Source organism: Mauremys mutica, chromosome 16 (genome assembly GCF_020497125.1).
Source record: "Mauremys mutica isolate MM-2020 ecotype Southern chromosome 16, ASM2049712v1, whole genome shotgun sequence".
Lineage (NCBI taxonomy): Eukaryota > Metazoa > Chordata > Testudines > Geoemydidae > Mauremys > Mauremys mutica.
The window spans coordinates 33,102,299-33,126,369 of NC_059087.1; the positions used below are offsets into that span (position 1 = coordinate 33,102,299).

At 46.0% G+C, this 24,071-nt stretch overlaps 1 pseudogene; it reads left to right on the forward strand.

The window, feature by feature from the left end:
- The first annotated feature begins 15,746 nt into the window (after nt 1-15,746).
- On the forward strand, nt 15,747-16,983 carry LOC123351133 (annotated as a pseudogene).
- The last annotated feature ends 7,088 nt before the right edge of the window (nt 16,984-24,071 follow it).

A 24,071-nucleotide genomic window follows, 5' to 3' on the forward strand; every position in this document is an offset into this window, starting at 1 on the left:
AATGTGGAATAATGTTTCCCTATCAAGGAATAAAGAGGAAATTCAAATAATTATATCGGTATTCTTCCAAAATTCATGATAGCCATAACTTTCATTAACATGCCAGATCACAATATGATCTCACACAAAAAATCCTAGAGGCACATTTACAAAACTTTTTATAATTTTTAATGCTTTGTGTAAAAATAATTGTCCTCTTAATTAAAATGAAATTGTAATTCTCAAGCCTATAACTTTTCAGCTATGAAAACTGCTTTGACAGATAGTGGCATTAGTACAGCACTGCAGTTTAAAGGCTGGGGCTTTTCTGGTTTTGGTTTACATTTTCAAAGAGTTCAAAATGGTGATGAAATGGACAGAAGTTCTTGTTAATGGAAATTAAGCAAGAAAGTTTTTTTTCTAATAGTTCACAAATCAAAACTTTTATAAGTTTTATTCTGAAATGTCACTTATTTCACATGATAAAAATAACTTTTGAAAAAGTCAGATGTCCTTTGTGTTATATCCTTGGGGGGAGCCGGTTTAGGAAGAAATCAGTTGAGGCCAGAGAGCTGACAGCTAACAAAACCACCATTTTATTTACAGAGACAGAGAGCTCACTCAGCCGGCTGAAGCTGGCTGAGCTGACCCATAATAATCTAACTCAGTTGCCATAGAAACAAAAACCATGACAACCAAATACACAACATATTCCTCCCCCCCTAATAAGAACATCCCCTAAATAAAACACACACTAGACTAGAGAAGGAGGGTAGACTGCGTCGATTCCCGGCTAAACCCTGGGGATTATTTTGCCCCATAACCGTGGGTTCGCCCAAGCTAAAGATCCAGCCGATGAGGAGGCCTTCTGTCTCTAGGCGGATTACGGCGAACTTCTGGTGTTATTGCACCCGAAAGCACTAGGGGCTCAGGGTCCGCAGCACGAATGGGTGAGGAGGTGGTATCAGCTCGTGCTGGGCAAAGGGGTATCTCAGCCGCCGGCAGTAATGGAGGAGAACAGTCAGGAACACGTGACTCGTGATTCGGTGCCTCACCAGAAGAGGTGAAGTCAGACCCCTCAACTGCAGATGGGTCCTGAGGACTGGCATGACCTGGCAACAGCTGATCTACATGTCGCCGCCAGGTAAGATTCTCTGCAGTCCAGACTGTGTAGGAAACAGGTCCTGTTTGAGTGATGACTGTGGCCGGGACCCATTTAGCTCTGGAAGTATAATTCCGAGCCAAAACTGGCTGTCCCGGGCTAAAGGTTCGGTCTTTTGCTCTGGGTGCCCGTCTGATGACTTGATATTGCTGCTGATGTTGCACAATTTGTCGGGGTTCAGAAGGTTTCAGCAGATCAAAGCAAGTGCGCAGCTGTCGTCCCATCATTAGAAAGGCCGGAGATGTGTGGGTCGTAGCATGAGGTGTGTTTCTGTAGGAAAGTAAAAAGGTATCCAGACGCTTTTGAATGGAGTGTTGTCCCCTTGCTGATTTCAAAGCGTTTTTCATTGTCTGCACAAATCTTTCAGCTAATCCATTGGTGGACGGATGATATGGTGCTGACGTGATGTGGTGTATCCCATTTGCCTTCATAAAATTTTGAAACTCCTGAGAAACGAACTGCGGTCCGTTGTTGCTCACAAGTTGTTCTGGCAGACCAAAACGACTAAAGAGTCCTCGTAGTTTTTGGATAGTACTCTCTGCAGAAGTGGACTGCATTATAGAGACTTCTGGCCATTTAGAATGGGCATCTATTGCCACCAAGAACATGCTTCCTTCAAGGGGGCCAGCAAAGTCAACGTGAATACGTTGCCACGGGTTTTCAGGCCAGGCCCATGGGTGTAGGGGTGCCCACTGGGGTGCATTCCTCACACCCTGACATGACATACAAGCTTTTGCCTTCTCTTCAATAGCGCTGTCCAATCCAGGCCACCAAAAATAGCTTCGTGCAATTTCCTTCATGCACACTATTCCACAGTGACCGGAATGTAGCTGTTCTAACATCTGTGATCTCAGCGGTGGTGGAATAATGACACGTCTCCCCCACAACAAACAACCAGATTGGACCGATAACTCCGTCCGCTTGGACATGTAGGGAACAAGGTCGGATGAGACCGGAGAGGTTTGTCGAGATTTTCCATGCATCACCAGGTCCATAACTTGGGACAATACTGGGTCAACGCGAGTTGCCTTCTTTATCTGAGTAGCAGTGATGGGTGTATTCTCTACCTGTTCAAAGTAGAAGATTTCCTTTTGGGCATTATCTTGGTGTTTGACCGGCAAAGGCAACCTTGAGAGGCCATCTGCATTGCCGTGCAGAGTGGATTTCCGATATTTGATTTCATATGTGTGTGCTGAAAGTAACAATGCCCAACGTTGCATACAACCAGCAGCTAATGGGGGAATGCCTGTGTAGGGTCAAAAAATTGACGTCAGAGGTCGATGGTCTGTGAGAAGAGTAAACTTTCGCCCAAACAGGTACTGATGAAACTTCCGAATTCCAAAAACAATTCCTAATGCCTCACGTTCGATTTGGGCGTAGTTAGTTTCTGCTTTGCTTAGAGTGCATGACGCAAAAGCAATAGGTCTCTCTTCTCCTGAAGGCATAATATGTGACACGACTGCTCCCACTCCATGAGGGGAGGCGTCGCAGGCCAATTGCAGTGGTAAGGATGGATCAAAGTGCGTTAGAACTTCAGAATTTAGCAATGCATCCTTAGCTTTGTTAAATGCAACATCACAGGCTTCAGTCCACTTCCAGGCCTTTTTCTGCCCAAGGAGCTCATGAAGTGGTTTTAGCAGTGTGGCTAACTGTGAGATGAACTTTCCATAATAGTTCAGGAGTCCTAGAAATGAGCGCAGCTGGCTTACATTTCAAGGTGGGGGAGCCTCCACAATAGCTTTAACTTTTGCAGGGGCCTTATGAAGACCTGCAGAATCAATGATGTGTCCCAAATATTCAACAGAGGGCTTGAAGAATTCACACTTGTCTTTGCGAACTCGTAGGCCATACTCTTCCAGTCTTTGTAGGGTAGCCTCTAAATTCTTTAAGTGATCCTCTTCATTTCTTCCAGTGACCAGGATATCATCCAGATAGCACTGAACTCCTGACAAGCCACACAAGATCTGGTCCATAGCCCTCTGGAACAGGGCGGGAGCAGATGTTATTCCGAAGGGTAGGCGACAGTATCGATAAAGCCCCTTATGAGTCGCAATAGTCAACAGCTCTTGGGACTTTTCATCGACGTGCATCTGTAAATATGCTTGACTCAGATCAATCTTACTGAACTTTTGTCCCCCAGCCAGGCCTGCGAAGAGGTCATCGATGCGGGGAAGCGGGTATTGCTCTGCACACAACACTGGGTTGACAGTGACTTTAAAATCACCGCAAATCCGGAGAGAGCCATCTTTCTTCACGATTGGAACGATAGGAGTGGCCCATGAGCTATGGGTAACTGGTATTAGGACTCCATTGGTGACCAGGCGCTCCAGGTCTGCTTCAACTTTTGGCCTGATGGCATATGGCACAGTTCGGGCTTTCAGATATTTTGGTGGACTCTCAGGTTTAATGTTCAATGTCACAGTGATTCCCTTCATACTTCCCAAATCATCTCCAAAAACAGCAGCATGTTTCCTTAGTATAGGGGTTAGACTGGTTTCTTCTTTAGTCATCCGGTGCACTTCTGCCCAGTTCAGTTGAATCTTCCCAAGCCAAGACCTACCCATTAGGGCTGGGTAGTTACCTCTCACCACAAACAGTGGCAATTTAGCAGCCTGTCCATTGAGCTCCACCTTAACATCAATAGTGCCCAACATGGGCACAGCTTCTCCCGTATATGTCTTCAGAACAGTTTTTGTTGCCTTAAGTGGAAGATGCTGTAGCTTTTCTTTATACACAGTCTCTGAGACCAGCGAGACGGCTGCACCGGTGTCCAGTTCCATGCGTATAGGTTTGCCATCCAATAACGGGGTTACCCAGTATTCATGTGAGCCCATTGCCAAAGACAAAACATGCAGTAGCACTTCCTCTTGCGATGAGGTGTCACCTTGATCATCCTGGGTCTGCTCTAGGGTATGCAGGGTTCCTCTTTTTGTCGGCCAGACCACAGGCCTCTTTTTCTTTTGTTTACAGGCACACTCAATGTGTCCCTTTTTGCCACAGTGTCGACACACCAGGTCCTTACACCAGCATTCCGATGCCTGGTGACCCGGCTTACCACAGCGGTAACATTCTTGACTCTGCACAGTTTTGTGGGTCGGTTCTTGTGACACTTTTTGCACCCTAGGGGATGCACCGATGTATTGCGCCTCCCTTGTAGCCAGTTCTATGGAGACAGCAATATCAACAGCCTTCTGTAAGGTAAGCTGAGCCTCTATCAGTAGGCGCTTCCATATAGCTTCACTGTAGAGGCCACACACTAACCTGTCACGCAGGGCATCATTTAACATTTCTTTAAATTCACAGTGTTCTGCTAGCTTTTTTAAAATGGCTACAAATTGTACAACTGTTTCATCTTCCTTTTGGTCTCTTTTGTGGAACCTATATCTTTCAGCAATTACCAGTGGTTTTGGGGAAAAATGGGACCCCAGGATTTCCACAATGTCACTGTAAGATTTAGTTGCTGGCTTAACAGGGTGTAGTAAGCTGCGTAGCAGGGAGTAGGTTTTAGCCCCTACAACACTTAAGAATATTGGCACCTTCTTCGCTTCTGTAATGTCATTTGCAATAAAAAAAAGCTCAAAACGCTCAGTATACACATGCCACTGCTCCAGATTCTCATCAAAAGGTTCCAGTGGCCTGGTCAGAGTAGCCATGATTTTAGTTTCACTTTCACAGTCAGTGCAAACAAGCAGCTTTTTTGTTTGTTTGTTCTTTACCTTGACTTCTACTTCCTTCTGTTACTGGAGCAGCACCGGAATCTCACCCTCGTCGCCACTTGTTATATCCTTGGGGGGAGCCGGTTTAGGAAGAAATCAGTTGAGGCCAGAGAGCTGACAGCTAACAAAACCACCATTTTATTTACAGAGACAGAGAGCTCACTCAGCCGGCTGAAGCTGGCTGAGCTAAACCCATAATAATCTAACTCAGTTGCCATAGCAACAAAAACCATGACAACCAAATACACAACACTTTGTCTGCTAGAATATAGACAAAAGTCAAAGTTTAATGGTTCGTTTATTTAAATCTTGATGGAATCTAAAGAGAACACTGAATTCATTCTCTGGAAGCAATTTAAAGAAGGACATCTGTGTTACTTTGATTGCTTCTTTATTTCACCTGTACTTGTTTAGAAGCCAGGCAACATCCTTTAGAAAGAAAGAAATTGAGAGAGCTTGGAGTCATTCTGGCAGAATGCCAATGTTTACAATTCCCCAAGGACACTGGTTACTTTAACTATTATATTTTTCCTCCCTCTCTCTCTCGCTCTCTCTCTCTCTCGCATATTATTAGCCTTTTACTATCTGTCTTTGCACCCAAAATGCTAAAGTAAATGTGAAGACTTAAATATTTACCATGCATATGCTATTTATATTTTTGCCAGTTTTGTTTGGATGTATTCCTGGAGATTTCATCACATGACAATCTTTAATTAAAGATTAATCTTTAATTCTTGGAGACTCCAGGACAACCCTAGCTGTGTACTGTGTTGAAATTGTTGGTGTCACTGGGCGTAGCTACCAGGTAACTCGGGGGGGTGGAAGACCACGAGTGTCGATGAAGCCCCCCTGCTCTGGGTCTAAGTGAGCCACAATAACTCCATCTTGTGAACTTTAACCAACCTGCATGCTAACAGCCTAAAAGCAGAATCTGTGAGAGTCAGCTTTTTAGCAGACAGCTGCAGCTCCGCTTAAACTAGCAAAAGTGAGGAGGCGGGGGAGGGAAGGGGGAGAAGTCTTCATGTGCCTGAAGCTGACAAGGCCAACAGATAGACAGGCGGATGAGAACTTTTCTAACAAGCTATAATGTAATGTCTAATGTAGCCGCAGTTAACAAGGGAGGGGTAGAGGGGGAATGAAACAAAGGCTTTTACAGACAGCTTGACATATAAAAAGGGGAAATTGCTTGTTTTTGTTGCGCTGGATTTGAGATACTGTGTCTCCTAGTGCCTGTTTTGAGATCTCAAATAAACTTGGTTTTTGCTTCTCCACCCTGGTGTGTCAATCAGTGCTACGCACACCGGGCAACGAACCCCTGCTGCCACCTCGGGCCCTTTGGGCTGGCAACAATATGAAGGCAATAAATGGCATCACTATGTGCACCTTGCTTGCACTCTACCCTCTAATCCACCTCAGCCAGAACTATTTTCTCTTTTCTTTTCTTTTTTTAAAAATATATAAAATAAACCATTCCACATGACATAGGAAAATAAAAGTATTTTTGAGAAGATGACACTACAAAATTACTTCTTTCCACCCAAATTATGATATCCAGTACTTGCAGCATTTAGCTCTGGGCAAGAAAAAGATTTAACATTCAGTACCTTGTTAACCAGCTGGTCTGGCAATAAATGTACAACATGTAACATGAAACACGCAGGCTAATCGTGTCATATCCCCCTCTAGTGACTAGAATAGAACCTACTGTTGCTACTAGATACTGTAACAGCGTTACTCCTTTGGCTCAAATGGTAGCAGCCTGTGCTTTTTGTGTGATGGCCTCTTGTTGAATCCCGAGTCACAATCCATGGGAAAGTCATTTCAAATAGGAGAGCTGGTTCACCTCTTTCTAATGGGCTATAGCACTTGTTTCTTGCCTTGACAAGATCCTGGATTTTAACATCCCAACATTATGATTTGATTGTAATGTACCTAAGAGATATGAACAAATACTTCATATTATTATTTTTATCGTCTTCTAAGTCCTATGTTATTCACAGTATGCACGCTAACTTTACAGATCAAGAGATACACATTTTTGTATTAAAAATGTGGCAAGAACAAAACATACAGGATGTGTGGAATAAGTGCGTTAGTACTCATTTGATACAACATAGGCCTTTGTCTTGTAATTAAATATGCAGGAATAAGACTTCCAACACATACACTTTTGTATAGCAGGATAGTATCACTCATGCTTCTAAATAAATTCTTATGTTGCAAACTGCTCCATCACACAATCAGCATAAAATTAATTAAAATAATAACATATTTCAAACCAAATAAAGTTACTTGAGCAAGTAACAGTTTCTGCACATAAGCAATTCCTACTTCTGAAATGTTTAGATACACATCCTACTGGATGAACTGAAAGGCCACTGAATGGTGTGCTTGCACCAGTGAAACAACACATGAATGGAAGCTTTCCACAATGTTATTTTAATCCATTCCAACTCTGTTGGAAACAGCGGCTTCTCCATATTGTCTTGTCTTTCGGCCAATCAAACAAGCTCTTAAAATTAAGCTAATCTATTATGCACAGGGGAAAATTGTCAAAAAAAAAAAGATGTGCCAAGATATTTTATTCTTATATCAGAAGTATTTTTAGTACATCCAAGAATGGGGCAATCTACTCACTAGCTGATGGAGTAGAATACAAAGAAGGGGTTCAAATTTGAATCCTGCACTTACTATGTACCGCTTAATGTAGTACTGCAAGAAAACTGAAGTGGAACTCAATTCTCCTAAAGAAAATAAAGTGAGGTAACTAAGAACACACAAATTAAGACCACAATCCTGCAAAGATTTATGCACTGAAAATAGGAATGCAGTATGGTAATTTTTTTAATTGTACAAATTCTGTGACAAATTTTAAAAATTAAAATTCACACTTATCCACTACCATGCTTGAAAGTGCCTTATTCTGTGTCTCCCAAGACAGTCTATGTTTGGTACCACTTGCTAAGTCAGTATCTGTAAAATATTTAAGTAATTGATTCCATGCAGGAATTTGATCAATAAGATTTTCAGTGCAAAATGCACCTTTTCCTCATAAAGTTAAAATACAGAGCAAGCAGAAATCACCAGAAAACCTCATATTTTCTAAATACTATTAAAAACTCAGCAGGACCATAGAAGAAGTCTTCTGGACATAAGAAGAAGCTTTCGATTAAGTTCTCTTGCATTCATGAAAAAGATTCCTCAAGCTCAGGTGCAGTTTGGATACAAACTCAGACCAGACAGCAAAAAAATGTGATTTTACTCAGTACTGAACTTTGTAAGTGGCATTCATCATCAAGGAATTAAACTTTTTCCCCATTCTATTAATATATTATTTATCTTTACATTCCAAAAGCATCACATTTTGTACTAGCATAGAAAATCTACTGGAAGAGGTTTAGATTTTGCCTTTTTGCCTGTTAGAAATGCATATCATTTAATTTACAGCAGATTTGGCTCCAATATTGCTGTTCAGATTAACATATTACACAAAGTCAAAAGTCTGCCTTCAGTGACGTTACCTAGGATGAAAGTAAGGGTTGAATTTGGCCATTTTGATATTATGTGGAGCTCCTCAGCTCATTTTGGTAAATTCTGCATAATTAAAATCATACTGACAGTGAGGAGATGAACTCATTACCAATTATTTCCTCCATACCTAGGACCCAATCCCACAATATCAAAACTGATGGGAGTTTTGCCACTGAACTCAAAAAGAAGAAGATCAGGTTCTTAATTGTCTAGTTCAATTACTATAAATTATGATGTATGCATAGCAATTTTGCTCACTAGGAAAACGTTATCAAACCGAGATCTATAATGAGTCTAGTAGACTTATTCTCTACTAAAACCAGAGAACATTTTAACAATACTTGCGAGATTTAAAAGCGGGATAATGAACTGAATTGAAAGTAAAGCCCTGCATGTAATCATTATCTCTTTGATGCCAATAAAACTATAAGCCTCTCCTTTTTAAAATAGAATATTTTTGTTAATTTACACATAGCAAAGAAAGAGTACAGCTGATTCCAACCTCAGAATCAATTCTGTTGTGCTTTACCCTCTCCCCATCCTTCTGAAATGAAAACTGAATACTGGATGGAAGAAATGAGAATGAGATAAAGGAAGGTTTTAGGGCTGTGAATTAATTGCAGTTAACGCAAGAGATTAATGCAAAACAAATTAACTAGATTTTAAAAAGAGTCACAATTAACAGCTGTTTCTAATCGCACTGTTAAACAATAATAGAATACCAATTTAAACTTATGATAAATATTTTACATGTTTTTCTACATTTTCAAATATATTAGTTTCAATTACAACACAGACTACAAAGTGTACAGTGCTCACTTCATATTATTATTATGGATTACAAATATATGCACTGTAAGAGAGAAAAAATAAATAATATTTTTCACTTCATACAAACACTATAGTGCAATCTCTTTATCATTAAAGTGCAATTTACAAATGTAGAACTTTTCCCCCCATAACTGCACTCAAAAACAAAACAATGTAAAAATTAGAGCCTACAAGTCCACTCAGTCCTACTTCTTGTTCAGCCAATTGCTAAGAGAAGCAAGTTTGTTTACATTTACGGGAGATAATGTTGCCCACTTCTTATTTACAATATCACTTGAAAGTGAAAACAGGCATTCGCCTTGCACAGTTGTAGCCGGCATTGTAAGGTATTTACATGCCAGATATGCTAAACATTTGTATGCCCTGTCATGCTTTGGTTTCTAGATTTACAGTGCAAATATTTGTAATAAAAATAATAAAATAAAAAGCCCTGTACACTTTGTATTCTATATTGTAATTGAAATCAATATATTTGAAAATGTAGAAAAACATCAAAAATAATTATCATAAATTTAAATTGGTATTCTATTATTGTTTAACAGTGCGATTAGAAACAGCCATTAATTGTGACCTTTTTTACTCTCACAATTTATTGTGATTTTTAAAATCATTTGACAGCCCTAAATTTCAAAAAATCATTATTTCTGCTTTCTTTCAAAAGTGTTCCAAGAACAAAGTCATTATTTGTTTGCATGCAGAATAACTTGTTTTCATTCATGACAGTACAATAGTTTGCTACAAGCGTTATAAATAAGGCTGCATCTCTGTCACGGAGGTCACAGAAGTCACAAATTCCGTGACTTTCCATGACTTCTCCAGTAGCGGGTGTGGCTGGATCCAAGCCTGCCTGAGCAGATCGGGCAGCCCCTGGGCCAGCCACATCAGCCGCTGCTGGGGCAGTCTTGGGCCACTGCTCCCCGCCCCCAGCAGCAGCATAAGTTTGGTTGTGGGCTGGGGCTCAGGGCTGGGGCAGGGGTCTGTGCTTACCTCAAGGGGGTGCTGCCCAGAAGCATCCAGCAATGTCCCTCCAGCTCCTAGGCAGAGGAGCCCCTGCCTGCGGGCACCACCCCTACAGCTCCCATTGGCTGCGGTTCCTGGCCAAGGGAGCTGCGGAGCCAGCGCTCATGGCAGAGGCAGCATATGGAGCCCCCAGCCTTCCCTTTCCCTAGTAGCTGCGGGGACATGCTGGCTGCTTCTGGGGAGCTGCACAGAGCCGGGTAGGAAGCAGGGCTGCCCAGAGGATGCAGGAAGCCTGGGGCTAAGCAGGGGAGCTGTGGTGCTTGTACTCACCTGGCAGCAGTCCGGGTCTTCGGCGGCACTGAAGGGCCCCCCGCTGCCGAAATGCTACCGAAGACCCGGAACACCACCGGGCCAGGGCTCGCGGGGCCCCTGCAGGGCCAGGGGCAAATTGCCCCACTAGTCCCCCCTCTGGGCAGCCCTGTACAATTCACTGTAGTATTGAGTGCAGGGGTAATGAAATGTTGTTCTCCTTATTGGTACCTCTCTGATGGACCACAACCTTGTCATGGTGGAGAGGCTTGTGTGAGCTAAAGACCCTCAGAGCTACATCGTCTGGAGCTTTTATACTCTTAGGATCCCCCTTGGCGAGCAGACCTGAGGCGAGGCTCCTGACTAACTGTCGTCCAAACTTCAAAAGACCCCAACGGTGGATCAGGCACACATAGAGGACCTCCTAATACTCTGCAGCTGTGAAGGCGGATGAGGGCTGCAGCAGGAGAAAGGCTCTTGGTTGTCTTCGATCTTCTTGCCACTAGGTCAGGGTTTTCCTCCTGTCAAGTTTTGTGTGTTTACTGCCTGCACATCGGTTTCCCCACATTAAAAGATTTCACACACAGGCTTCTGCCAAACGGTTCACACCTGCACAAAGTCCTGTGCTGACAGACGAGTGGTGGGGAAGACAGGAGCAGTGATCTCTGGAAGTCTTTAGTCTCAAATCTGCATGCAGGCAGCAGCCGTGTGATGGTCGTTTTGTGCTTGGTTGAGACAGAAGTGCATTTCAGCAGCAGCAGCTGTGACTGAGCAGGCTTTTTCGGGAATCCCCTCTGCTCACCCTAAATGGGGAGGGGGCTGGATGGCTGTATCCAGTGGAATCACTCAACTCCACACCTGAAACACAGGGTGGGTGAGAGGGATAGCTCAGTGGTTTGAGCATTGGCCTGCTAAACCCAGGGTTGTGAGTTCAATCCTTGAGGGGGCCATTTGGGAAACCAGGATAAAAATCTGGGGATTGGTCCTGCTTTGAGCAGGGGGGTGGACTAGATAACCTCCTGAGGTCCCTTCCAATTCTATGATAGAAGACAATAAATTTTGTCACCTGGCATGTCCACACCCTTATGGACTCAGCACAGTGAATGCCCAGAAAGAACTGCCATAATTGCCAAGACTCAACATTTATATTGCAGCTCTTAGTGAGACCCGGTGGGCTGATGCAGGTCAATTAAAAGAGGATGGAGGTGGCTACACCTTCTTTTGGAAAGGAAAGCCACCTGTAGAGAGATGCAATCATAGGATTGGCTTTGCCATCAAAAATAATATCACCAGTCAGCTTTTGGAGCTTCCCATGGAGATCAATGAGCATCTCATGACTTTTCAGCTCAAGCTTAGTGAAGGTTTAAAATCCATGTGCATTTTATATAACAACCTGGTACATGGATTGTGCCAGCTCTTTTTTTAGACCCAAAGTCCAGAGTTTGGTCAAGAGACCAGAGGCATAGCAAATAGTGATTAGCTAAGAGAAAGCTGGGGTAAACAAGATAACTGCCTTTGCTAAGATATGCTTGGTCAGTAGAAATTTCAGATGTTGAAGCAATAACTGAATAATTATGTTTCATCTAATGTTTCAGATTGACCAAAGGATCCCTGTTCCTATTATGTCAGTCTCTTTTGTAGGGAACGTTCTTCCCACAGATCCAACCTTGAGTTTATGAAAAGTTGGCACATGTCAGTATAAGATATGGCAGCCTTCCACCTCCCTTCCCAGGGACCAATGCCTGCCTTAAGACATAAAGGGGACAATCTTTATTGCCATATACTTTTATTGTTTCTTTGCTTTAACCCCTACGAATGTACCTGGTGGACAATCAAAGGAGTTGCTCCATTCCTATGGACCCCAAATCAGAAGTCAACATAGATATTTTATACTACTAACATTTTATCAACGTATTAATTAAATGTTAACTTGCTAACTTGAGCCCATGGGCGGAGACATTATGTAACCTTTTAACCATTGGCTAATGTGCTATCTTGTCTTGCTGCAAAACCTATCCCAGGGTGTGGAACTGCCTACCCCATCACTTTCCCACGCCCATGGAAAATCTATATATTCTATTGTAATCAATTGATTGACAGTGTCGCTGAGCCTAGTAAGCAAGGTGACACTCCGCCAGCGCTGTGTGTAATAAACTCCTATGCTTGACTTCATCCAAATAGTTGAGTCATTTGGAAAACTCTGTCTTCCCCCAAAGCCTTTCCCTTCCTGGGTAGCCTTGAGAGACTCCTCCAATTCCCTGGTGAACACCGATCCAAACGCCTTGGATCTTAACACAAGAAGGAATGACTCCTCCCGCCGCCCCTTTTTTTCGCCCACCAATCCCTGGTGAGTCCAGATCCAATGCCCTTGGAGCTAAAAACAAGGAATCAAAACACAAGCTAGTCCCCTGGGCAAAACTAGGTTACACAAAAAATACCCAATTTGATTATTCCCCTAATGCCAAGACAAGTTACAAAAAGAAAATAAACATAAACCTATTTATTTTCTGCCTTAATACTTACTGCTCTGATAAGAGGCTGATTCCTTGATCTCGTCCACTCCAGCCAAAACAAACTGACTCTAAAGAAAGGAAACTTCCCTCCTTCCTTTTGAAACATCTTGTTCCCACATTCGTTCCCCTGGTCAGGTGTCAGCTAGGCTAGGTGAACTTCTTAACCCTTTACAGGTAAAATAGGCACTAACCCTTAACTATCTGTTTATGAAAGCACTCAAATGGTGTTTGGGGCATGAAGCCTTGATACATTTGTCAACAGCACAGCTCAGGAATGAATTTCTCATTGTTCATCTTTCTCACAAACAGATCTCTTCAAAGCCATTAGCAGGGCATCCAAATGGTTTAAAAAGGAAGATTCCTAGAGAAGTTTACCCCTAGCATACCTCACCAATGAATTTCTCATTTGAGCTCAGGAACAGATCTCTTCCAAAGCAGTAGCAGTGCTTAATTGTGGCTTTTCAAGCATGATTCCTTGAGAAATTTATCATTATCACAGCTCAAGAATGAATTTATCATTTTTCGACTTTCTCCTGAACCGATCTCTTCCAAACCGTTAGCATTGCACGCTAGTGATTCGTCCCTAGCAGTGATCAGAAATGATATTCTCATTTTCCCTCTTTCTCACGAAACAGTCTCTTCCAAAAAAATAAGCAGTGCATCCTAATAGCTTTTGAAGCATGAATCCTTGTGAAATTTATCCCTAGCACCTAGGAACAAAAGCCTCTTTTTTGTCCTTCTCCCGAACCCACCCCTTACAAATCATTAGCAGTGCAGCACAGATCAGGAATAATTAACTAATGGTTTTGTCTTTCTCACCGACCCATCTCTTCGGAGAGACTAGCAGTGCATCTTATGTTTTTTAGACAAGGAGTCATTGAGAAAATTCTCCCTTGCACAGATCAGGAATAAATTTTTAATTTTCCTATTTCTCTCGAAGCGATCTCTTCTAAACCATTAGCGGTGCATCCTAGTGGCTTTTGAAACATGATTCCTTGAGGAATTTGTCCCTAGCACAGCTCAGGAACAAAATTCTCTTGTTCGTCATTCTCACGAGAACTACATTGTTAATGGTTTTTAAAGGCTGTTTTCTTGAGACATTTATCACTAACAGCGCTCACGAATGAATGTCTCCTGGTGACTCAGTAAAGAGTGGTTCCCCAAAAGGGAGAGCTAAGCCAGAAAATTTTGGGGTAGAAAAATAAGCAAAAGGGGCTCGCTCTATCTGTATTATGGAACATTTAGACTAGATAATGAAAGGATTAAATCACACACCATATTGTCAAAGTGTTTGAAATGGGCTATCTTGATTATCATGTCAAAAGATTTTTTTTCTCCTGCTAAGTAGTGTGCATGCAAATTAATTACCTTCTTAGCGTGGGCAGGACAACCCCCCACCTTTTCATTCTCTCTCTCTCTCGCTCTCTCGCTATATATATATTTCCTTATTATATGTTCCTTTCTATGCATTCGATGAAGTGGGCTGTAGCCCTGGAAGCTTACGGTCAAATAGATTTGTTAGTCACTAAGGAGCCACAAGAACTCCTGTTCTTTTATTGAAAAAATTGGGTAGCCTCACTAGAAGCTGATGCTGTATCACTGACCACCAAGTTTAGTGAATGAGAACTGCATGGGACAAAAAAAGCTCGAGGGTTTAACTCTCAGATCCGTGTCTGCGCTCCTCTGTTCTTTCCTTTCATGTTGGCACCTGTATCGTACCCCTGACCTCTCATGTTAGCTATCACAATTCCCGTATCTTCCAGCTTTTTAAGAAGCATATTTGTCATACCAGCTCCTGTAGTATCATCATTGTCAATAAATTCTAGAAAATGCTCTTTGACAGTCACCATTGCAGGGACATTTTCACTAGGTTCTGTTGTTACAACACGCACCATTAAAGCCATTTGTTCCGTATGGCTGATGTCAGGTGTGCCTTCTAGATTAATATCTTGCTGACTTCAGATCTGCCACAATCTTCTGGTTGACTTTTGTTGCCAGTTACTGTATGATCTCATTTTGAATAGTTTTTCCAAGGTCATGGGGTGTGTCCATTTCTTGAGCGGTGACTCTTCTTAGATGCTCGTGGAGTACAGCATCAAACTCAGCCATCAGCTCCACAATTTTAAGGAAGTTTCCATTGTTTGGCACATGCAGCTGAGCTGAAGTGCCATGCAGTGCTAGGTTTTGGGTAGCAAGCAGTCTCACAATGACAATGAGCCTTTTCAGAACAGTTTGCCAGTAAAGAGACTCTGATGCAATCGTCTCTTGATGCTGATCATCTATTTTGTCCTTTAACCTTAGTCTCATCTCAAGTTCTTTCCACCTATGGAATGCTCTCTGATGATTGCTGCCTTCTCATGGCATGCCAGATTTCTAGCCAGATTTTTCCAGTCCTTTGTTCCTGTAGTGTGGCTGGAACATTAGACTGGAAGAGTTTGCAACAAAAACAGTATGCAGCATTCTGGGTTTTTGAGTACACTTCACACCAGTAATGTGCTGAGTGGAAACTTCTATTTTCATTGTCTTTGAGGAACAAGAAGTTTTCTCACTTGCTGTGGCCCATGCAGTACAAGGAAGTCCCTCAGGCCACTGCTCAAGTGGGGCCACAGGAATGTGCTTGGTTACAGCCATTTGAGATGGAGATATGCATGCTGCAGTAGCTGCCAGGTCACCTGCATTCTGACTAACGGGAGGATCAGGCATCTCCTCACCACTCACATCCTCACTGGGGCTGGAAGGCTCACCATGAAAATTTGTGTCTATGGGTATGTCTACACTGATCGGTTTATCGGGGATCGATATATCGCGTCTCATCTAGATGCGATATATCACTCCCCAAACATGTGCCCGTCCACTCCGGAACTCCACCAGGGCGAGCAGCGGTAGCGGAGTCAACAGGGGGAGCTGTGGACGTCGATCCCGCGCCGTGTGGATGGCAGGTAAGTAGAAATTTGATACTTTCACTTCAGCTACGCTATTCCCGTAGCTGAAGTTGTGTATCTCTCATCGACCCCTGCCCCCTAGTGTAGACCAGGCCTACGTAGCTCCTCGCAGTGATCCCCTCCCTGTGGCCACTCTATCGTTACTGGAGAGAAATAGAACCCATCCCGCCTCCTCTGCTGGGGGATGGGAACAGCCACAGCTGGGTGTAACCGAACAGGAGGAGGATCTGTGACTCCCAGTTCTGGGCCCGATTAGCACCAGGGTTAGGGCAGCTGGATAGGAGGGTCCTGGTACCTGAGCTTGTAAACCACGGCTATGGAGCTGGACACGATGGAGCTTGGCTCGGACTCCATGAGGAGATTTTCAATCAGCTCCTGGGAGACCCCAAGGAAACAAAACTGTGTGTGAGACACAAGCCCCACAGACCCACAGGAACTTCCCAAGGAGGACCCCAAAGTGCTCTGCAGAAACAGCTAGTGTCATCCCCACTCCCAAACAGCTGCCCACCCCCCATTCCTCCCATCCATCAAGCTTGGGGAACGCCTTTGCCTTCGTTTTTCTGGGAATGGTGTCTGCAACATCCTTGCTGGGCAGAGCTGGCTCCACAGTTGAAACAGTGACATTTAAAGGGAGGACACTTCTGTCTGCCACAGTGGATGCAGCTGGATGTGAGCCTTTCACCAAGAAGGAAATCATTGGCTTCACTGTTGGCTCTATCTCCTCCTTGTTGTATCTGTTCTCCCGAGTGCCCCAGATCTACATTAATTTCAAGAGGAAATCTACCAAAGGGATGTCATACTATTTTTTCGCTTTGGTGATGCTGGGGAACTAGCTGTATGGAATAAGTGTGCTTCTGAAGACCCCAGACCCAGGGCAAGCTGAAGGCAACTACATCATTCATCACCTCCCCTGGCTGATTGGCAGCCTGGGGGTTCTGTCTCTTGATGTGATTATCTCCGTCCAGTTCCTTGCCTATCGGAAGAGAAGACCTCACACTTCTGATGAGAGAGAGGCCTTACTTGGCAAGCAAGATGAATGAACCCCTTGACAGCTGACAAAGGAACTCTCCCCAGGCAAGAATGGGATACTGGACTTGGGGGGAGGGATAGCTCAGTGGTTTGAGCATTGGCCTACTAAACCCAGGGTTGAGAATTCAATCCTTCAGGGGGCCACTTCAGGAGCTGGGGCAAAAATCAGTATTTGGTCCTGCTAGTGAAGGCAGGGGGCTGGACTTGATGACTTTTCAAGGTCTCTTCCAGTTCTAGGAGATGGGTATATCTCCAATTATTATTATTTATTTTATTATTCAAACTAGGGCACAGCAAGTTGCCATCAGGTTCCTAGACCTGTTTTCTGTTAACAGGAGTTGCCCAAAGAAGATGTAAGCCAGTGTGTGGTATGATGCTTCCTGCAGAAAGTGCTTGGCCACCTGGCAGAGGACTTTGCTGGTAGATCTCACCTGCTTGTAGTGATGACTCAAAAGGGATGAAATACTGTGACATTCGTGTACCTGTATCATAGTCACTGTGTTAATTGGAACAGAGAAGCCCATCCATCAAACTTCCTTCCCCCTCTCCCACCCAATTCCTCCCTCCCCTCCCTCCAGGCCTACAATTCCCCCCCTGCCAGCTCCCGATCAGTGTCACAATTATCCCCTTCCCTGCACCCCAGCCCTCAGCCCCAGGAACCCCTGTCCTCTGCTTCCCCACCCAGCCCCACTAACTCTTCCTCCCATGTCTGGCTCCCTCACCCCAGGGGCCGAGCACGGGGTCCCACTCACCACAATTCTCTCCACGAGGGCCGCTTTTGAAAAGTGGGGCTCCAGAGTGTCCCCCCCGATTCTGTGCCGAGAAACACAGACTCGGGACAGCGTGGAGGAAGCGGAGCTGTTTGGCCCTGTCCTCCACCAACTAGGAGTGGGGTGGGGGGAGAGAGAGAGAGCCTGTTACATAGGGACCTCCCTGCCCAGCCCAAACCAGCTCCAGGGCTCAGGACCTCCATGGGGTTGGACAGAGAAAGCCGCCCCCTTCCCAAAACCAGTGTCGCCCTGCACAGACAGGGGTTGTAACTTGGACAGTGTCTGCGGGGAGCGGAAACCTTGGCCTGTGTGGGACAAATGCCCCCACTTTGGGGTGCCAGATAGCAGAGGAGCTGTGTTCCCCCATTGGGCATGAGGGATTCTCTGGTACAAGACCCCCCTACCTGGGTGGAGATGGAACAAGAGGCAGGACAGACTGGGGGGCAGCGCAGCTGGGGGATTTTTGTACCTCATCTCTGCCCTGGAGCTGCTGCTGGATGACCCTGATGGTGGCTTGTTCAGGGGACACATCCTCCTCCTCTTCCTCCTCCACCCACTCCAGCTGGGCACTGGGGGTCTCTTCACCAGGGAGGGAAGGAGAAAGTATAACCCCTTCTGCTGCTGGGGGGATGCAGTGGACAGAGAAGGCTCCATGTTTCCCCCTCATTTGTAAGGAACCCACGGCAGCGAGGGCCCCACCCTACCCCTCCCAGAGAAGCCCTCAGCCCCATCAGCCGCAGGGTCCCCTGGCAGTCAGCCCAACCACCCCAACATCATTAGGGGAGGCTGGAGCTCCCCCGACTCCGCCCAGCATCCCCTGCCGCAGGGTGTGTCTGTGCCACCCGCCACTGGTGTCAGTGGGGCTCATGTTGGGGATGGGTTTGAGAGCTGTGGCAGGGAATGGGGGGGCTGTGGGGGATGAGTTTGAGCGCTGTAGCTGGGAATGGGGGCTGTGGAGGATGGGTTAGGGGGCTATGGCGGGGTCAGGGGGTGGTGGTGGTGGAGCCGTGGGGGATGGGTTTGAGTGCTGTGATAGGGGATGGGGGAATGTGGTGGGGCTGTGGGGGATAGATCTGAGTGCAGTGACAGGGCACGGGGGGCTGTGGTGGGGCTGTGGGGGATGGGTCTGAGCACTGTGGTGGGGATGGGGCGGCTGAGGCTTAGGGGTTTGATGAGCACTGTGGCAGGGGATGGGGGGCTGTGGGGCGCGGGTTTCAGTGCTATGGCAGGTCACGGTGGGGTTGTGGGGGATGGATTTGAGCTCTGTGGCAGGGGGCTGTGGTGGGTGGGTTTGAGCGCTGTGATAGGGGATGGGGGGCTGTGGTAGGACTGTGGGGGGCGGGTTTGAGTGCTTTGGCAGGGCACGGGGAGCTGTGGTGGGGCTGTGGTGGGTGGGTTTGAGGGCTGTGGCAGGGAACGAGGCAGCTGTGATGGGTCTGTGGGGGATGGGTTTGAGGGCTGTGATATAGGACGGGGGGGGCTGTGGGGGCAGGTTTGCCTGCTATGGCAGGGGATGGGGGGCTGTGGTGTGGCTGTGGGGGATGGGTTTGAGCGCTGTGTCAGGGAATGGGAGCTGTGGGGGATGGGTTCGGGGGCTATGTTTGGGTCAGGGGGCGTTGGTGGAGCTGTGGGGGATGGGTTTGAGCGCTGTGATAGGGGATGGGGGAATGTGGTGGGGATGAAAGGGAGAGGTCTGAGCACTGTGATAGGGGATTGGGAGGCTGTGGAGGGGATGGGAGGGATAGGTCTGAGCACTGTGATGGGGTTGGAGGATGTGGTGGGACTGTGGGGGATGGGTTTGAGCACTGTGGCAGGGGATGGGGGGCTGCAGTGGATTTTAGCGCTGTCATAGGGGATGGGGGGCTGTGGTGGGGCAGCTATGGCAAGTGTGATAAATGAAGAGGGGGTGTGGCTCCCTTTTATGGACACCAAGCCAGCCAGTTAGCTATAAAGTCCCTCTTGGTGGCTGTTCTCTGCGTGCTTTACCTGTAACGGATTAAAAAAGTCCTCCAGGTGAAGGAAAGGGAGTGGGCACCTTACCAAAAAGAGCCAATAGGAAGGCTAGAACTTTTTTAAATAGGGAAAAAATCTTCCCCTTTGTGTCTGTTGTTGTTCTCTGGGGTAGAGGGAAACAGGGCAGCAATTTTGCTATGAGAAGCTTTAAGCCAGGTATGAAAAATTATCAAATAATACCTCAACCCTACTTATCTGAAACCCCAAATATGTAAGTAAATCAGTGAATGTTTAGGAAGACGCATTTAGGGTTATTTCTTTTATTCCTCTTGGCTTGTGGACTCCTCTCTGCTAACCCCAAATGCTTTTCTTTTGCTTGTGACCTTTAAGCAGGACCTCGAGAAGGTTATTCTTGATGTTTAATTTTGTAAGTGGGATTTTTTAATCTAGTAAAAGCCTAAGATCCAGATGTATTTTTTTTGTTTTTAATAACATTTACCTATTTTAAGAACAGGATTGGATTTTTGGTGTCTCAAGAGATTTGTGCATGTTTTTTAATTAGCTGATGGCAACAGCTGATTTCTTCGTTTTCCTTTCTCAGCTCTTCCCCGGGAGAGGGAGGTGCAAGGGCTTGAGAGTACCCCACAGGAAGGAATGCCCAAGTTGTACCTTCCTGGGTTCCAAGGGGTTTGCATTTGGGTGATAGCAGTGTCTACCTATCCCAAGATCAGAGAAAAACCTTAGGAGTTTAATACCAGCCTGGATTGGCAAGTATTAATTTTTAGAATCTTTGTGGGGCCCCACCTTCTGCACTTGAAGTGCCAGAGTGGAGAATCAGCCTTGACACACACACAGCTGCCTAGTGAACCGAGAGCCTCCCTTGTGCCCTCCTGTAGCAACCGCCAGCCGGTGTGAGTGGGAAAAGGGACAAGGAAGCACTGCTGCCTCAGGCCGGGAGAGGAGACCCTTGCCTCGCACAGGCCTGCCTCTTGCCTTCAGCCCAGGCAGCCAGAGGTGCCAGAGAGCTCCCTGGCAGGCTGCCACCTCAGCCACCTTTTGCCTCATGGCCTAGGCGCTCTGCTGGTCATCGCTTCGCTTGAAGGCCCAGAGTAAAAAGAAACAAGCACATCCCTAGCAGGGGATGGTTTCAATCCACCAACCTCTGGGCCTAGCACACTTCCACTGCACCACTCTGATGGGTCTTTGCACATAGCACCCAGCTGCCAGCATCCGGACTAGCACCTTGAGAGCTCTAGTGCTGTCAGGCAGCTGCGAAGGCTGCTAGGGAGCAGCCCTGATAGGTGGTGTTTCTGTGGCTCCCTGGATCAGCGCATTCAGCTGTTAACCAAAAGGATGGTGATTTGAGCCCACCCAGGGACAGTACTAACCCTATACTGCCCACTTGGACCCTCAAAGGAACCCTTTTGCCGCTTCAAAGCTGTCCCTGTTGGACTGAGTGTGTTCAGCTGATGGCCCGAAGTGTGCGCTGGCTGCGACACAAAAATCCATCTCCCAGCAGCCATGGTGGGGGCCCAGGCTTAATTCTCAAGGCCGAGCGCAAAACCCTTCTGCCGGGCATGTTTTGCTCCCTTTCCGCCTCTGCCCAAGCAGCAAGGGAGAAATAGAGGAGACATGCCGGCTCTAAGACTGCCTCCCTCCCACTTCCCTGTTGGCTGCTGTGATAAATGGGGGGGCGGGCGAAGCTCCCTTTTGTGGACACCCAGCCAGCCAGTTAGCTATAAAGTCCCTCTTGGTGGCTGTTCTCTGCTTGTTTTACCTGTAAAGGGTTAAAAAAGCCTCCCTGCATAGGTAAAAGAAAGGGAGTGGGCACCTGATCAAAAGAGGCAATGGGCGGGCTAGAACTTTTTAAAAATTGGAAAAAAAAATCTTCCCTTTGTCTGTCTGTGAGAAGCTGAAGGCCAGGTGTAAAAACCATTAAAATCATATCTAGAATTGCTTATTTGGAACCCAGATATGCAAGTAGATCAGAAAATGTGTAGAAAGATGCATGTCAGGGTTCCTTCCCCACTCTGAACTCTAGGGTACAGATGTTGGGACCTGGATGAAAGCCCCCTAAGCTTATTTCTACCATCTTAGGTTAAAACCTGGTACGCTGCCACCACCAAGTGATTTAACAAGAAACAGGGAAAGGACCACTTGGAGTTCCTCGTCCCCCAAAATATCCCCCCAAACCCTTACACCTCCTTTCCTGGGGAGGCTTGAGAATAATATCCTAACCAATTGGTTACAAAGTGATCAAAGACCCAAACCCCTGGGTCTTTGGACAATGGAAAAAATCAGTCAGATTATTAAAAGAAGGATTTTATTAAAAAGAAAATGTAAAAATCATCTCTGTAAAATCAGGATGGAAAATAACTTTACAGGGTAATCAGCTTTGGAGAAAATGGATTGATATCCGGTCCCTCTTAGTCCCAAGAGAGAACACAGCCAAAACAAAGAGAACAAACAAAAGCCTTCTCCCCCCCCACCCCAAAGATTTGAAAGTATCTTGTCCCCTTATTGGGCCTTTGGGTCAGGTGTCAGCCAGGTTACCTGAGCTTCTTAACCCTTTACAGGTAAAAGGCTTTTGGTGCCTCTGGCCAGGAGGAATTGTATAGTATTGTATACAGGAGGGCTGTTCCCTTCCCTTTATAGTTATGACAATACCAGTATAATGGCATCCACTCTAGGGCTTTTACCGGTGTAACTATTTAGCTCTAAACTCAATCCCCTAAATTAAATAGTTCAATTGGTACAAAAATGGTGCCTAGGTCAGAAAGCAAGGCAAAGGGGTTGGGGGTGGTAATCTTAAAAAAAACCCAGCCTTTTAGACCTTCTTTATAGATCATAAAAAGAGCTAATGCTTCTACAGTGTTTTGAGCATATAAAGTGCTATCAAATACCAAGTGTTAGGATTATTAAAAGCGCACATGAATTTAAAAAAGCCTTTGAGTAATCGCATATTGTGAATCTAATTCCAGTCTGGGTAGTTGTATTCGGCCCACTTAAAATTCCCTTTCCAGTTAGCCAATGGTGAGCCCTGCACCTTGTGTCATCATGTATACATACATCAGTGCAAAGACCTACCACTCTGACTTGGGAGCATTTTCCACCCCTTTTGCATGAGTGTAGGTGAGGTAATGAAGTGGGCCCTCTGGTTTTTCTCTCGGACTGACCCACCTTGCCCCATCACAAGATAAGGTGCAGGGCCAATCATGGAAGAACAGTGTCAGGGGAGGCAAAGGGCCTGATTCTGATCTCATGTTTGGTGTAAAACAGGAGTAACTCGATGGATGCCAATGTTAGGACATTAGTGTAAATGAGACCAGAATCGATCCCTGTGGTTGCCTGGTAAATTTCATTCCCCATTCAGGGCAATTGCTTCCTTCTCCTATTTGCGTAAGTGCTTTGCTCGTTAAAATAGGACAAAAGGAAAGGGGAAAGAAATGGTGACGTAGGCCTGGTCAACACTAGGGGGCGGGGGTCGATGAGAGATATGCAACTTCAGCTACGGGAATAGCGTAGCTGAAGTCGAAGTATCTTATTCTGATTTACATCCCGTCCTCACGGTGCGGGATCAACGGCCGCAGCTCCCCCATCGACACCACTACCGCCGCTCGCCCTGGTGGCGTTCCGGAGTCGATGGGCGCGCGTTCGGGGATCGATAGATCACGTCTAGATGAGAGGCAATCTATCGATCCCCGATAAACCGATCGCTACCCGCTGATCCGGCCGGTAGTGTAGACATACCCTGACAGAATGAGAAGCTTAAGCCTGGAAAGCAGGAAGGTCACATCAAGCCTGGGACGATAAGAGCCAAGGTCAGCGAAGAGCAGGGCGCTTGGTGCCAAGGTCACTCAGAGAAAGAAAATGAGATTGACACTCATCTCTTGCTGTTCTGGTTACACATTACTATCCCTCCTTTCCAGTTCCCCTTCCTTCCTTCCAACCAACCCCCCCCCCCCCCACACACACACACACACTCTGTCTCATCAAGAAACAGCCGGGATTTGAAGGGACCCCCGGGCCCTTTAAATCCCAGCACCAGACTGGCCGCCGGAGCTGCGGGGGGGATTTAAAGGGCTCTGGGCTCCCCACAGCCACGGGAACTCCGAGCCCTTTAAATTCCCGCCGAGGAAGCCGGTGCGGTCCGGCACAGCGTACTGGCTCTGGCTGGGCTGAGGCCGGGAATTGAAGAGCTCAGAGCTCCCACGGTTGCTGGGAACCGAGAGCCCATTAAATTCCCCCCCGCAGCTCCAGCAGCTGGGCTGGGGCCGGGATTTAATGGGCTCAGAGCTCCCCGTGGCTGTGTAGAGTCTAGAGCCCTTTAAATTCCCCCCACAGCTCTGGCAGTCGGGCTGGGGCTGGGGCTGGGA